This window comes from Typopeltis vanoorti, chromosome 7 (genome assembly GCF_054136105.1).
Source record: "Typopeltis vanoorti isolate ZY-2024b chromosome 7, IOZ_Tvanoo_1.0, whole genome shotgun sequence".
NCBI classification, from domain to species: domain Eukaryota; kingdom Metazoa; phylum Arthropoda; class Arachnida; order Uropygi; family Thelyphonidae; genus Typopeltis; species Typopeltis vanoorti.
Window position 1 is genome coordinate 155,837,662 of NC_143555.1, and position 16,767 is coordinate 155,854,428.

General features: G+C 37.0%; 1 protein-coding gene across 2 annotated transcripts in view; it reads right to left on the reverse strand.

Annotated features, from left to right (window-relative positions):
- Nucleotides 1–4,829: 4,829 nt before the first annotated feature.
- Nucleotides 4,830–16,767, reverse strand: part of LOC150105231 (spondin-1-like) — a 716,059-nt gene continuing 704,121 nt past the window's right edge. For both annotated transcript variants that reach the window (XM_090395547.1, XM_090395546.1), the window contains exon 16: nucleotides 4,830–6,051. The gene's annotated coding sequence lies outside the window, so the exon portion shown is untranslated. The remainder of the gene's footprint in view (nucleotides 6,052–16,767) is intronic.

Consider the following 16,767-nt stretch of genomic DNA (forward strand, 5'->3'; position numbering starts at 1 on the left):
TAGTGGTCCTAGTACAGAGTGCTGAGGCAATATACTAGTCACCATCATTTGCCTTAATTCCACTCCACCATATAGCAGAAGATTTGATGAGATGAGACACCCTCTGTTGTCTGTAAGCCTCCCCCCCCTTCCATGCCACCAACCTCATATCTACTCCCATTTGCTTCAACTTATGTGATAATTTTCCATGTGGTATTCTGTCAAATGCCATTATAAAATCCCGCAGTATCATAGTGTAGCCATTTCCTTGATGCAGTTCCATTGTCATCTTATTATAAAATGTGAATAAATTATTGAGGCAGGACTGAAGCCATGCTTTTCCCTATAGAATATCATATTCCTATCCACCAATTCAAAGAATTTTACTTTAACCTACTTTTCCAATACTTTAACCACCACCACTCCAGAGAATACTAATTGGACTGTAATTTTCTACTTTTGTCTAGGAGCCACCTTTATGTAATGGAACTATCCGGAATGGAATTTAGTGAGCAGTTGTTACCAGATTAATGTGGAGGATATTTTTCATAGTTCTGTGAAATAAACCTTCCTTATACAGCTTGCAGGGGTGGTTTGAGAAAGGGAGTGAAGAGCAGGTTCTTTGCACAGAGAGAGAGAGAGTGAGTATTGGTGAGTAGATTGCATTGCCTGAAAGTGCAGTGATGCAGGAACTGTGAAACTGTGAATGGGTTCAAGGAAGTTTAACGATCTTTTTTGCATTAGAGTGTGGATGGCTCATTACAAGGCTTGACTTCATAGAGATCTGATGTCAATAATAATAATAATAATAATAATTAAAAACTGACATTAAAATTAGCTTCCTTTTATCTGTTCACCTTTAAAATATATTCTTAACTAATATATAAGTCAATTAACTATGGATGTCAGTGTATCACCCAAAGAAGATCCAAAATGAATCTACATGGTCATCATTTGCCCTGCAGATTTTATTTATTATTTTTGAGTAACTTACCTGTTACTCAAAAATAATCTGCAGATTTTTTTTGAGTAACAGGTCTTGAAGAGAATAAATTCTCTTCAAGACCTGTTACTCAAAAAAAAAAAAATAATAATAATTCTTATAACATGTTTGATTTCAAAAGGCTTTAAGTGGAAAACTGGGAAGAATTCAGAAAAGAACTGCATTCTCAATTATTATTATTTTATTCTATTGGCATCTCCATGGAGTCCAAAGACTCATGCTATCTCTCCTTCTTATTCACCAAGCACTAATCACTTTCTCTGGAAATCTCATCCTCTTGTTTACAAACAAAAAATTTAGTCCTTAATTCCTTGCTAATGACTCTCTTACAGAACTTTTGTAGTAACCACCACTTCTGAATACTAGTTCTCACCAACCTCTCCAACACCTTAACTATACAAATGGATCTCTAGTGTTGATAACAAATGGGTCTAAAGGTGTTGATAAGGTAGTTGCACAACCTTATCAACACCTCTGTGAAGTGGGGCAATTTAACTCCTTCTGTACTCCATTGGGACTTGTGCTGTTGCCAAACCCTTGTTAACCCTTTGAGCAGTAAAGCAACAAACACAATCCCTGTTCTTCTATCCCCAAAACAGTATCAATGTTTATCAAATTTTAACTACTGTAATGAAGCCATACATTTATATTTGCTTAGGTTTTTCCAAGGAGATACTGCAATCTTTTACCAATTCCCAATTTTTTAAAAATATATATTTATATGCCACAGAAGGTGAGATATATATTTTTAACTTACTGCTCAAAGGTTTAAAAGGTATTCAAATGCTGCTGGTAAACTCCCTAGGTTACATGTAATATGTAATCAAGTCCTAGTCTATATTTCTATTCTCTTTTGCTAATTTCTGAGAGCTGGGTTAGAAATAAAACACTTGACCAAAGACTAGAGACTGCAGATATGATGTCAAAGAGTCCTGAGAAAGATTAAGGATGTTAGCAAATGGCATGAATGGCAATATCATATTAAAAAAAAAAGGATATTAGGAAAGAACTTGACATTGTTAGCATCCAGGAATGTGTTAGCAGAGCTAATCTCAGGTGGTATGGTCACTTAAACAGAATGGGAGAGGAAAGATTAGCAAAACAAGTGTTCTCTGCCAGGTTGGCAGGAAAAAGACCCACAGGAAGACCAAGATATTATTATTATTATTATTATTACCACCCCAAGACCTCATGGAGTCAAAGACTCATCTGGGAGGTCCTTTATCACACACACAGCTCATCATATCTTGTTTTAAACACGTTAAAACTCTTTGCAGACACCACATTCTCAAGACAGGGCTCAGTACTAGGACCTATATTGTTTAACCTTTATATCAATGACATTGCCAGTGGATTGCAAGGGGATATTCAGGCGGATGATGCGAAGCTCGGAAGGATTATTAGTAATAGTGCAGATGTGGTAGCCCTGCAAGAGGATTTGAATAATCTAGATAGATGGGCAAATGAATGGGGATTTCAGTTTAATGCAGCAAAATGTAAGGTCTTGAGGTTTGGGAAACATTGATGGGATGCTGCATACTCTATGGGAGGAGTTATACTGGAGGAAGTAGGGGAGACAAGAGATCTGGGATTGATGATTGATAGAAACCTGAAATTTAGGGGACATATTGCAAAGGTGGTGAAGATAACACAGAGGATTGCTGCAATTATGAGAAGGACACTGACCTGCAGAGATAAAAGGGTTATCATTCCGTTGTATAAGTCTCTGATCAGACCACACTTGGACTATTGTTCTCAGATTTGGTCCCCAGGATTTGAAGGGGATAAATTAACTGTGGAAAGGATACAAAGACGGATGACAAAGATGGTTTCAGGACTGTACAAGGATAGTTATGAGGATCAGCTGAGGGAATGTGGACTGCAGAGTTTGGTGGATAGAAGAAGGAGAGGTGATATGATTGAGACTTTTAAACTGTTGAGAGGTGGTTACAGGGTTGACACTGGGGAGTTCTTTTGCTTCGTTGAACAGCGGGAAGGAGTGATGATAGGAGGCTATCCCTGGAAGTTACGAAAGGAAACTGTGAGCAAGAGGGTGAGAAGTGGTTTCTTTGCATGGAGGGTGGTTGAGCCGTGGAATGCATTGCCTGATGGAGTGGTGAGAGTGAGAACGGTTAATGAGTTTAAGGAGTGGTATGAAATGCTTTGTGTTTCTTAGGGGGGGGACCTCCTTTCGATGAGTCTTGATAGACTTTGTGTTTCTTAGGAAGGACCTCCCACGATGAGTCTTTTGACTCCATGGAGGCCTGAATAATAATAATAATAATAATAATAATCTCCTCTTACATCTCATTCCTATACTGACCATCCCTGTAGTAATTGTTACTGCTTTCAGCATCTAATCTCCTTATGTCATGTCTCCCTATTTGCTCTGACTTTCCATTTACAAGTAGTTCAGCCTTATGTGTTCCACTCTTCTGATATTTCACGTCATAGGTTACTTTCTCTGATCTCTTGTTCACATCACTCATTACACTTTCTTCTTGCAACAGTCTTGCCAGCTGACACATCAAATCCCTTTAAATTCAGTCCATCACTTTGTACAATTTCATCTTCTGTCAAATGCATCCAGAACATTAACAAACTACATTCCTTTCCCCTTACACAACTCTGCCAACATTCCATTCGTTCTTGCTTGCCATCTCAATTCATCATTGTCATACCTTTGGCAACACACTGAAAACTTTTCCTACTATGCTGTTATCATTCAGTTTTCTCAATACCTCCTGACATTCATCCTCCCATTCTTCTTCTGTCTAACCAAATCATTTGTTCTCAGAACCACCACTAGCTCTTTTATTCATTTTTTCCTGTATGTCTTGGGTCGTCAACTGTGGGTAATACTTGCAGTTAACTCCCTGCACTTCCATCTCAGTGTGATATCACTGATAGTTGAACTGGGATGGCCCAATTTGTCAACAATTTGCCAAAGAGATAGACCTGCAACCATGGCATCCAATTACAATTTCTCTTTGAGATTCTGTCAGTTCTCTTCTTGCAACCATTTCAGTTGGACACAGTTGCACTAAATTTGGGAGCATCATATTCTTCCAATTTATACCAGCTACAAATATGTGACTTGTTACATGGTACAATGCACTTTGCCCACGGGAGGGTGTTCATTGATTTTGTTTGAAACAGTGTATATTCTCATAGTATTATTTCAGACTCGTGAAACTCAAAAGCTTTTGAAATAACCAATTGCTTTTGAATTTCAAATAGTTGCATGGTCACTGCACTCACTCGATGTGCACACACACACATGCATGCATGCACGCACACTGCTGATGCTATGAGAGACTTGTAGTTAAATATCCATTGTTTACTGTTTTTTATTAAATTTTGTTATTTTACCAAGGCATGTGTTATTTAGATTTAAATTCAGTGATTAATAATATAACAGTTTCTGAAAAAAAATTCTAATGAAAATATATGATAATACTACACATGCATATGTAGAACACCTTAGTTTTAAGATTCACGTTATTAGTTAATGACAGTCTGTTTGGACAGTATTTCAATTTTCTTGACAAGCTGTGGGTTTGACCCTTCAATTAGCATGAATGTCTGTGAATGCCTTTAAGTGATAAACTATTTTTGTTGCCTGAAGTGAGACAGCTATGCCACTAATGGAGACCTGAAGTAGCTTGTGAAAATATTGTGCCTAGTCTCTAGAGCTGGGGAAATGGATTATCTAACTGTCAGGCCACTTAGTAACCTTTCTGGCTTAAGACATAAAAATAAATAAAAACTTTCATATTTGTTTTTGAGTTATTTATTTCATTGCATACCATTTTTATGTGTGCAGTATTTTAGGAGATCAACCATCTTGTAGATTTTCTTAAATATTTTATTCATTTCCTAGATTTCAGTTAGTCTAATGGCACTGTCAACAGCACATTTTTGAAATGTATACAACTCACACTGAGATAGTTCAGTCTCAGACTTTACAAGCTATTTCCAAACACTACTTACACTGCATGACATTTGAAGGGTTTATGGCTAATAACTGCTAATTGAGAACTGTCACATCTAATATGCCAATTAGATTTTATTGGTGACCATTAAGTATTACTAAAGCTTTTACAGAAATAAAACATTAATATTTACTCCAGATAAATATTTAACAGATGTAAATCTGCAGGGTGACAAGAACAGAATTTATTTGTTTATAAAATATACAGATACATTTGATAAATATTTTCAATGCAATTTTCAAAATTTAACTTTTAATATTTGAAAATTTCAAAATTTTAATAATAAAGAGAAAATTATATATATTTTAAGTGAAATGTTTTAATGGCATAAATCCTGTAGTTATTTTTCTCCTAGTCTTGATTTAATTTCAGCAAATATAATGGAAACACTACTGTACTTCCTTTGTGCTCTTTAATGAACATGAAAATGAAAATATCTGTATTGGAGTTTTCAAAGAATGAAATTTTGATTGAGTTTTCTGCATTGCTGCCAGTTTTAAAAGTTGTTTTCATGATGAAGTTCTTTTTTATCACTGAATTTATAACTGGTAGTTAAAATAAAAGTTTCTGAATGCACACAAATTGTTACAGATAGAAAATGCTATTTCTAATTGGGTCTAATAAAGGAAAATGCAAAATGATCTGAACGCCCTTCAACATTCCAGCTATTTAGCCTTATTGCTAACTATAATTATTGCACGGACTTCTCTTTAATTTTTTTTTTAGTAAAATGCTTTTCTTTTTTTTTTGATGCAAATATGTACACAAAGTAAAGCTTTAAAAACAGCAATAAAAATAAAATTCTTCTGATAGATATAGCTACAGATGTAAGTGGCTTGTCTAGTAGAGAAACAATATTTTGTTTGGATCCTGAGCAGATATGCTGCTATATGCCAGTCATGCCATTGACAGCAGTATGCTATTTGAATTCCATGGTAAAGCTGGACAAGACTTATGAGATAAAAAGTGAATTATTTACAAGTTCAAAGAGCAGTCTGAGTCACTTAGAAATGATATGTAGAGAAGGCTTGCTATGCAGCTCTTCACTGTGATCTTTTGTAAGGAACAATCAACCTGCAAGAAAAAAATGCATGGTCCTTACATATTATTGCAGCTAATGAAAATAATAGTAAAAAAAATATGACTATTATTAATTAAAACCTTTTTCTAGAATTTTCAGAACAGTAAGCATGATAAATTAATCATTTCAACAATAAAAAGTGGGAAAGAACCAGAGGTAATTCCTGGAAGTTATGTAAAAGTGTGGTAAAGAAGGGTGTGAAGAGTAGATTTTTTTACATGGAGAATTGTCATTGAATGGAATGCATTACCAGAATGTGTTGTTAATGCAAAGAGTGTTAAGGACTTTAAGATTCTATATGATAAATATGCTGTCAGTTGAATGAACCTCCCACAATGAGTCTGTTGACTCCATGGAGGGTGTAATAATAATAATAAGTAAAAAGGTATAAAAAACATGAAACTGGAGAATAGATTGAAAATAAGATTGAGATTGAGCAAAATGGTAAAATAGTATGTAAGTAGAAACAGTAGTAATGTGAGTGATGAAGAGAGAATGGGAATGCAAAAGGAACAGGGAAATGGGGTGGGGTGGGGGCTTGGGTGGACAGGGAGACATGGAATAGGGAGAGTGGATGTTAAAAGTGGCAGTGAAGGTGTGTATGAAGAAGGAGTATATTGCGATGTGGGTGGGAAAGTTGACACTGAGCAAATATATGTGGTAAGTGGTGATAAAGGTGATTGGACAGGTGTGGTGGAGAAATCACAAATCGACACATGGCTTGGATGAAACTGGCTATAGACATAAAAATGAACTGCTGTGTTTGTTTACAAATGTCAGAAGTATCAGAAATAAGGAGGATGAAATCATTTCCGTAATTGAGTTTATTCGCCCCAAAATCATTGGAATAAGTGAAACATGGTTGAATGGAGATGATATCGTAATGAGAATAGAAATGGAAGGATACAGTATTTTTCATAAGGATAGAAAGGGCAAGAAGGGAGGGGTGCTGCTGATGATAGCAGAGAAATTAAGTCTATATAGAGTAGACATGAAAGGGGGAAATACTGTCTATTTTTATGAGGCATTGTGGTGTAACGTAGAGGTTGAGAAGAAGGCATATTTATTGGATGCTGTTATACGCCTGGGAATATGGAGGGTGGTGATGAAGAAATGTATAAACAACTTGGATTAATGAACAAAGAAAGGGTAATTATTATGCGTGATTTTAATTATAGTGGTATAAACTGTACTGAAGAGATAGCATTTGGTAATAAGGAAAATGAATTTCTCAAGTTCTTGAGAGATAACTATCTCAGGCAGCACGTAAAGGAAGGCACGCGAGGATCAAGAGTTCTAGATCTGATCATTTCATCAGAGGATGTAATTGTTAGAGGGGGTTTTCACATTTTCCTCCATTTGGTGAAAGTGATCATGAAGTAATCGCCTGTGTTGTGGCTAGTCATATGCAGACTTTTGTGATGAAAGGATATATGTGGAATTATAAGGCTAGTGATTATGACAAGCTCAGGAGACAGCTTGTAGTTATCATGTCGATATAGACCAGATAACTACCCCTGACTAATAATTGTGTGCACTAATAATTAAAGAAATACTGTAGTCCTTCTCATGACAAAATATAGGCTTAAACAACTGGTGAAGGTCTGACAAGTAATATAGGTAATGAAGGAAGAGAAAGGAGAGCATGATAGAGTGCAGTGAGAGTACTTTGCCGATTTCATGATCAGCAATGTGAATTATGAGAACACGACGAAATTTGCATTTTGTTATTATTATTATTATTCAGTATCTCCATGGAGTTAAAAGATATCTCATGGAAGGCCCATCTTAGAAAAAATCTATCATACCACTAAACCCATTCACCTTCTGCATGTTCAGCATCCTATCAGGCAATGCATTCTATGGTCCAACTTCCCTCTATGCATAAACATACCTCTCACCCTCTTACTCAAATGCCCTTTTGTAACACCCACTACACCAAAAAGTTTTGCCGTGTCAATCCTGTAAATACCTCTCAACAGTTTAAAAGTCTCAATTACTGCATGCAGTTTGCATGCCCTCAGTCTATCTTCCTAACCAATTGTTCAATAAGTCTGATTTTTGTTATCTGCCTCTGTTCCATTTCCAAGGTTACTCCATCCTCTTCAAATCCCAGTGACTAGATTTGAGCACAGTAATCTAGATGTGGTCTGATCAGAGATTTATAAAATGAAATTGCCACTCTTATTTCTGTTGATAAAAGGCTTTATTAATAATGCAGAGATGGTCTAGGTCACATTCATCACCTTTGCAGTATGTCCCCTAAACTTCAAATTTCTATTGATTATAACCCCAAGATTCTTGCCTGTTTCACTTACTCTTGTAAGTGAAACAGGCAAGAGTAAGTGAAACAGGCAAGAATTCCACCAGTAGGGTATGCAACCTTCTGTTGATAGGTCCAAATGTCATGTCGTTACATTTAGTTCCATTAAACTGAAATCCCATTTATATGTTCGCCACTCCAGCTTATTCAAATTCTCCTGAAGAGCCCAGCATTAGGACTAGTGATGCTTACCAGCTTTACATCATTTGCAAGCAACTGAATATCTTTGTACTGTCCATTGATAGCATCATTGATAAGAGGAGAGTAGAGGTCAATGGAGCAGTCAGTTCCTTAACACATTTTCTCAAAATACATGGTGAAACCAACCCAGTAGAGATCCCAGTACTGAACTCTCTGAAACCCAATGACCTTCCTTTTCCTTGATACCACTCTGTGATACACAACTCTCTGATATCAGTCAAACAGCGAATCTCCAATCCAATTCGCTAACTTGATATCTAAATCAATATACTTCAACTTAGATATAAGCTTATTGTGTAGCACCTGACCAAATGTCTTTGCAAAAAAAAAAGTATGTGCCATTCCCCTCATCAACTACTCTAGTAACTTTATTGAAAAACAGACAAGCAAATCACAGAAATAAGAATGCCCTTTAGCAAATCCATGCTGACCTTCACAGATAACAGATAACATCACTCTCATCTGCCCAGTTTTTATATGATCTATCACTAATTTCTCCAAAATTTTGACAACATCATTTTGCATTTTTCTGTTGTAATTGAACAGCCAGATCAATTCAGCTGTCAGTTCCATAGCACATTTTCTCAAAACATGTAGTGAAACCAATCCAGTTTCACCTTAGTGACTTCCAGAGTACTTTGTATTCAAAATACATTTTCTCCTCATGCACTTATAAACCTTCAATCTTGCTCTATACACAAATAAAATCCTTTTCTGGAATAAAATATGCCAATATATTGATGATTCAACAGCTCTGCCATGTCATATGCATTGCTATTTGATTCCTATTTTCATTTAATAGAGTCACTGATCCACAAGTACTTCTCCTACTGGCCACATAATGAAAGAATCCCTTAGTATTTTCCTTGGACTATACTGCTAGTCTCTTTTCATATTTCATTTTTGTCTTCCTTCCTATACTAGTTAATTTCCTATCACAAGTCTTACACTGCTCATCATCTACTCCCCACCTCTCTCTTTACTCTTGCTCATCTGCAATTCTTGTTTGATTTCATTAGTTATCCACTTTACCTTACTAAATCAAGCTATCTTTTTTCAATTGAGAAATGCAATTTGTCATTTTTAACTAGCTCCTGTGCACTACTGATATCTCTCCTTTCAATTCTTCCCTTAGATTATTATAGTCAGCTGCCTTAAAATTCTACACAAATTCCTTTCTCTGTGATACCTCTGCATGTCTATTCAGCTTCTAAGTCAAGACTACCTGGTTACTCTCGCCAACTGTAGGCAAGGATGACATCTCATTTTACAATCAGATCTTTTGATGCTAGGACCAAATCCAAAACTCTTGATCCTCATAGTCCCAGTGCTACATGCTGCCTGAGACATCTTTTCCTCAAGATTTCCATTCTATTCCCCTACTACTGAATGTGGTTTCCTATGCCCAATTTATACTGCTAAGTTAAAATCTACTATAACAATCACTCACTTTGCATTTGGCAAACTTATCTGCCTATGCGTTTCCTATTCATCACCCTATCTGTTCCCTGGCCTATAGCAATATCCCACTAAATACTCTGTTCTTCCCAACTCTCCATCTTACACTGCTTTCAAAACCATTATGCCACTTCTTTCCAAATTTTCTATTCTGAGGAGATGCAACTCATAACTTATCATAAACACCACTCATCCTTTTCTGTCCTACCAAAATACCCTTCTATTTCTATTCCTGTTAGGATATCATCTGCTGCCATGCACTTTTCGTGGATTACAATAACCTTTGAATAGGTTGGGGTATCAGTTCTTCTAATTTGTTTTCTTTATTTTTTATACTCCTGCTATTTGCATTACAAAATCAATGCATTGTTAGTATAGTTATACCTATTGTTATTTCCTCTACACTCCATTTGACTCTGCAATAAGGGTACAAAGGCAGATAACAAAGATGGTTTCAGTCCTGTACAATGATAGTTATGAGGATCGGCTGAGGGAATGTGGACTGCAGAGTTTGGTGGATAGAAGAAGGAGAGGTGATATGATTGAGACTTTTAAACTGTTGAGAGGTGGTTACAGGGTTGACACTGGGGAACTCTCTCGCTTGGTTGAACAGCAGAAAGGTGTAATGACAAGAGGCTATCCCTGGAAGTTACGAAAGGAAACTGTGAGCAAGAGGGTGAGGAGTGGTTTCTTTGCATGGAGGGTAGTTGAACCATGGAATGCATTGCCTGATGGAGTGGTGAGAGCGAGAACGGTCAATGAGTTGAAGGAGTGGTATGATAGGCTTTGTGTTTCTTAGGGGGGGACCTCCTTTCGATGAGTCTTGATAGACTTTGCGTTTCTTAGGAAGGACCTCCCACGATGAGTCTTTTGACTCCACGGAGGCTTGAATAATAATAATAATAATAATAATAATAATAATAATAATATCAAAATGACATTAACAGACAAAATCAACAACAACAGAATGTGTGGTGCTGGTAGAATGACCTGAAAGACACAGGGATTGTTATGTTTGTACACAAGTATAAGGAGTATTCGAAACAAGACAGCTGAGTTTGTTCCATAGATCAAGTCAGTATGCCCAAAGATAATTGGAATAAGTGAAACTTGGTTGTCTGAGGAGGATATGATGTCGGGAATAGAAATGGAGGATAAATACTTTTCCAGAAGGATAGGAATGTGAAAAAAGGGGAGGGGAATGCTGTTAATGATTGTAGAGGAACTGTGTCCACAAGGTGTGAAAGTTAATAGTGCACACACAGATTTTGAATCTGTGTGGTGTGAAGTTGAAATTAACAGGCTAGTATATCTGATAGGATGCTGTTATAGGCCAGGGAATGTAGAGAATATTGATTGTGAAATATTTAGGCAAATTGGTTGGGGATGTGAAAAGAAGGTGATCCTGATGGAAAACTTTCATTACAGGAATATAGATTTGATGATAACTTCACAGATGTAGTTGTTAATGAGGTATTAACGTTACCACGAGTTGGTGAGAGTGATCACAAGGTACTCGTTTGGTAAGTAGCAAAACAAGAAAAGGTTACTGCCAATTATTATATGTGGAAGTATAAAATGGGTGATTATGAAAAGCTCTGTAGTCAATTAGCATCATTACATATCATGACATTTGGCAGATGAGCTGAGTAGTGCATGGATATTGACAGTGCACAGAAATTCACAAGGTAATATCTGAAACAAGCGATGTATAATTGTATACCAAGGGTTAAGCGAGTGAGTGAATAGATGAAAAGTGTTATCAAGCAAGCTGTGTTAAAAAAGAACATACTATGGAGGAGGTATAAGACAGTTGGTGGTGATCGGTAAAGAGACAAAAAGATGCAGTATGAGAAAAGATTGGCTCGTCACTCCAAGGTTAATTCAAGGCAATTTTTCTGCAACACGGCAAGCAAGAGAAAGAATAATTATGGCAAGTTGAAACTAGTATAATAGTCATGGCAGCAGAATGACAGTTGCAAAGGATATAGTGGAATAATTGAACGAGAACTTTATCATTGTATATAGGATGCTGTTATAGGCCAGGGAATGCAGAGAATACTGATTGTGAAATGTTTAGACAAATTAGCTGGGCATGTAAAAAGAAGGTGATCCTGATGGAAGACTTTAATTACAAGAATATAAAATTGAAGGAGGAGATAATATATGGGAACAATGAGAGCGAGGTTGTGGAATTTCTGAGAGATAAGTATCTTAAGCAGCACATGATTGAAGCAACTAGAGGCTTTAATGTTTTGGATTTGGTGATAACTTCACAAGATGTAGTTGGTAATGAGGTGTTGACACTGCTGCCAGTCGGTGATAGTGATCATGAGGTACTTGTTTGAGAAGTGATGAAACAAGAAAAGGTCACTGCCAAAAAGAGATACATGTGGAAGTATAAAGCAGGCAATTATAGGAAGCTCTGTAGTCAGTTAGCATCAGTACGTTGGGTAGATGAGCTTAGCAGAAAAAATGTTGACAATGCATTGAAACTCATAAGGCAGTATCTGACAAAAGCAATGTATGACTTAGGCAACATGTAATAGAGGGAACAAGAGGTTCAAGAGTTTTGGAATTGGTCATAGCATCAGAAAAGCTGATAATAACTGAGATGACATCCCCCACCCCCAAAGTTGGAGAGAGTACCCGTGTGTGTTTGACTTGGAAGATGAATAGACATGCAGGAGTATCAAAGAAAGGGGAACATTATAAGGAAGGTAATTATAATAGTCTTAGATATCAACTTGGGGCAGTTCCATGGATAGCAGAATTGGAAGACCAGGATATCATTAGTGCTTGGAAAATTGTGAAGGAATATTTGTTAGCAGCAATAGTAAGCTGAATTCTACGAGTGAAGAAGCAGACACAATTTGGTGTAAAGTGGATGAAACAATATCAAACAGGAACTGCAGGTGAAAAAGAAATTATGGAAGAGATATAAGGAGAGGGGTGGAGAGCAGATGCATGAAGAATATAAGACTCAGGCCAGGAAAGTGACCAGTATGGTGAGTAAGGCAAAACTGGAATATGAGAAGAGATTGGCACTAAGATCCAAAGAAAATCCTAGGGAATTTTTTGGCTATGTGGCCAGTAGGAAAAGAAATGATTGTGGAAGAATGACATTGTAGGATAAAAATGGAAATAGAGTGACTGATGCAGAGGACATAGTGGAGTTGTTCAATGAACAGTTTATTGGAATATTTCATCCTGGAGAAGAAAGCTTTGATACTAGAGGGGATTAGGCAGGTTCGAAGTTTAGAGGTGCAAGAGGAGAGTGTGTTCCAAATACTGAGTACTCTGAATGTCAGTAAAGCAGTGGGACTGGATGGTATTTCACTATGGGTTTTGAGAGAATGTGCTAAAGAACTGACAGCCCCTTTGACCTGCTTTTCAATGGAAGTCTGTTTCATTTTCAATGAAACAGACTCACAGAACATTGAAAATTGGTTACAGGAAAGGTACCCAAGGAATGGAAGGAAGGTAAGATAGTGCCATTGCATAAGGGCAGTAGCAGATTGGAAGTGTCTAATCATAGGCCAGTTTGTGTGTCATCAGTAGTTGGTAAGGTCTTGGAGAAATTAGTCAGGGACTATATACAGCGTTAGGCAGATTAAGTAATGTTATCTGTGAGAATCAACATGGATTTGTCAAGGGGTGCTCTTGTTTAAATAATATGATTGCCTTTTATAATAAAGTGACAAGAGCAGTTGATGAGGGAAAGGCATACACTGCCATTTTTTTTGGATTTTGCAAAAGCATTTGATAGGGTACCACATGATAAACTGATATTTAAGTTGCAGCACATGGGTTAGGATGTCAGGTTTTTAAACTGAATTCTGGATTGGCTGTCTGATAGGTTCAGAGAGTTGTGTATGGTGGGGCAGTATCAAGGAGACAGAAGGTTACAAGTGAGGTCCCACAGGGCTCAGTACTTGGATCTGTATTGTTTAACCTTTATATCAATGACATTTTCAGTGGATTGCAGGAGGGATATTCAGTTGTTTGCAGATGATGTGAAGCTGGGAAGGGTTATTAGTAATAGTGCAGATGCGGCAGTCCTGCAAGAGGATTTGAATAACTAGACAGATGAGTGAATGAATGGGGGTTTCGGTTTAATGCAGCAAAATGTAAAGTCTTGAAGTTTGGGATACAACGATAGGAGGCTGCATATTCGATTGGAGGAGCTGTACTGGAGGAAGTAGGGGAGTCAAGAGATCCAGGGATGATGATTGGTAGAAAACTGAAATTCAGGAGGCATATTGCAAAGGTGGTGAAGGTAACCCAGAGGATTGCTGCAATACTGAGAAGGACACTGACCTGCAGAGATAGAAAAGTTATCATTCCATTGTATTAGCCTGATCAGACCGCACTTAGACTATTGTTCTCAAATTTGGTCCCCAGGATTTGAAGGGGATAAATTAACTGTGGAAAGGGTGCAAAGGCAGATAACAAAGATAGTTTCAGGACTGTACAATGTTAATTATGAGGATCGGCTGAGGGAATGTGCCAGTCTGGTCTTTGCCGGCCTGGTTGGCCGAGTGGTTAGCGTATCCGCTCTGCAACCAAAAGGCTGCAGAGCGGATACGCTAACCACTCGAATCCCACCATGGGCATGGATGTTTGTGACTGTCTGTGAAAATAATAGTGGTGATGGCGTACAGTAGATGGCGTTGGCGTAGATGAGGCAGTTTGTGGATGTGGTGGAGACAGAGAGCTGTAGAGTAGGTGCCCTTCCTCGATGAGTCTTAGGACTCACTGGAGGTGTCAAATAATAAAAAATAATAAAAAAAATGTGGACTGCAGAGTTTGGTGATAGAAGGAGGAGAGGTGATATGATTGAGACTTTGAAACTGTTGAGAGGCAGTTATAAGATGGATACTGGGGAGTTCTTTCACTTGGTGGAACAGCAGGAAGGCACAATGACAAGGGGCCATCCCTGGAAGTTATGAAACAAAGCTGTGAGCAAGAGGATGAGGAGTGGTTTTTTTTTGCATGGAGGGTGGTGGACCCGTGGAATGCATTGCCTGATAGAGTGAGAGAGAGAGAACAGTCAAGGAGTTCAAATAATGGTATGATAGACTTTGTGTTTCCTAGGAAGGACCTCCCACGATGAGTCTCTTGACTCCATGGAGGCCTGAGTAATAATAATAATAATAATATGATCTACTCCCACTGCCTTTCCACATTTCAGGCTTTTGATGGCTTTTTCTACTACAAGTATTGATATATATTCTGATTGGATGCCTGTTTTGTGTTTTTTACTACTGTGCTGTCACTGCTTGTTTCATTAAAAAATATTTCGAAGTAATAACTCCATACATCATAAATCAAAATATCTTTTTCTCTAGTTTTCATGTCACCTTTATCAAATTTAATTTGTTTTACAGCACTCTTCTCCAGGAGAATTTTCTGATTTACTCTGATATACTACCAGCTGTATTTCTTGTAATTTTATTTCTTCCACTATATAGTTAGTTTTAGTATAACTTCAGGCTTTGAAAACGGGTCAAAAATTCACAGACCACAATATCTATCATGCTTTGACTTAAACACATTCAGTGTTGGAGCAGCACTCGCCACCCAATCTGGCAATGCATTCAACTTGTTTACCACCCCAACAAGCAAAAAATTAAGTTTTTACTTCTTTACTCACATGACTTCAGTACAGTTTATAGGGATGATTTCTTGTTTTTGCATCACCCATTATCCTATGTATTAATTTCCTTGTATGTATTTGATATGCTTCTCTCACTAACTTTTACATTTTCAACCATATGACTCCTTCCTCTTCCTCTCTGCCAATATCTGAAGATCACATTCTTTCAATATTTCATTATACTCAGTATTCTATAGTCTTGACATAGTCTTAGTTATATGCCTGTGCATATTCTCTCTTCAATTTTTCCTTATGGCTAATATAGTCAGGTGGCCAGAACTGTGCAAAGAAATCCAAACAAGGCCTAATTAGCACCTTTTACAGTGGAACTATCATCTCCTTAATCCATACAAGTCAGCATTCTTTGATTATAGCAGCAGTTTTCTGGGTAACCCTTAAAACTTTTGCAATGTGTTTCCTGAATTGCATTTCCCTATCCACCAAGATCCCCAGATTCTTTACCTCCTTCACTTTCTGAAGCAAAGTTTCTCCAAGATAGCAAACCTTATTTTATCTTCATAATATTACACTTAGCAACACTGAAATGGTATTCCCATTCTCCAACTCAAAGCACCAACCTATTTAAATCCTCTTGTAGCAACTAACTTGTCAGAGCTTCTTGACATTGTTCTTCCTAATTTAGTATCATCAGCAAACAACTGAATATTTCCTTTGACACTGTGAACTATATCATTGATATATATATATATTTTTTTAAATAACGAAACCTGTGGTGCGTTCATAATTAGAAGAAACACACATATAAACAACAGTGAAAATTATTTAATTGTAAATATTTCATCCTAAGTATCTTAGGACATCATCAGTACAGTATTTAAACAAAATTAGGAATAACATACAGTTAGGGCGCATGATTACAATAGAATCTCATGAAAACGTGCATAACGTGCTAAAGTAGTACAAAAAAAAAAAAAAAAAAAAAACGACAATTATTTAACACAATTTTGTATGATAATTTCCCATACTTTAGGAATAGTAAGAACATCGTTGCGGTTTAGGTTTGGTCTGTGTAGTAGGGCTTCAGAACTTTCTTTGTATAAACGTTCA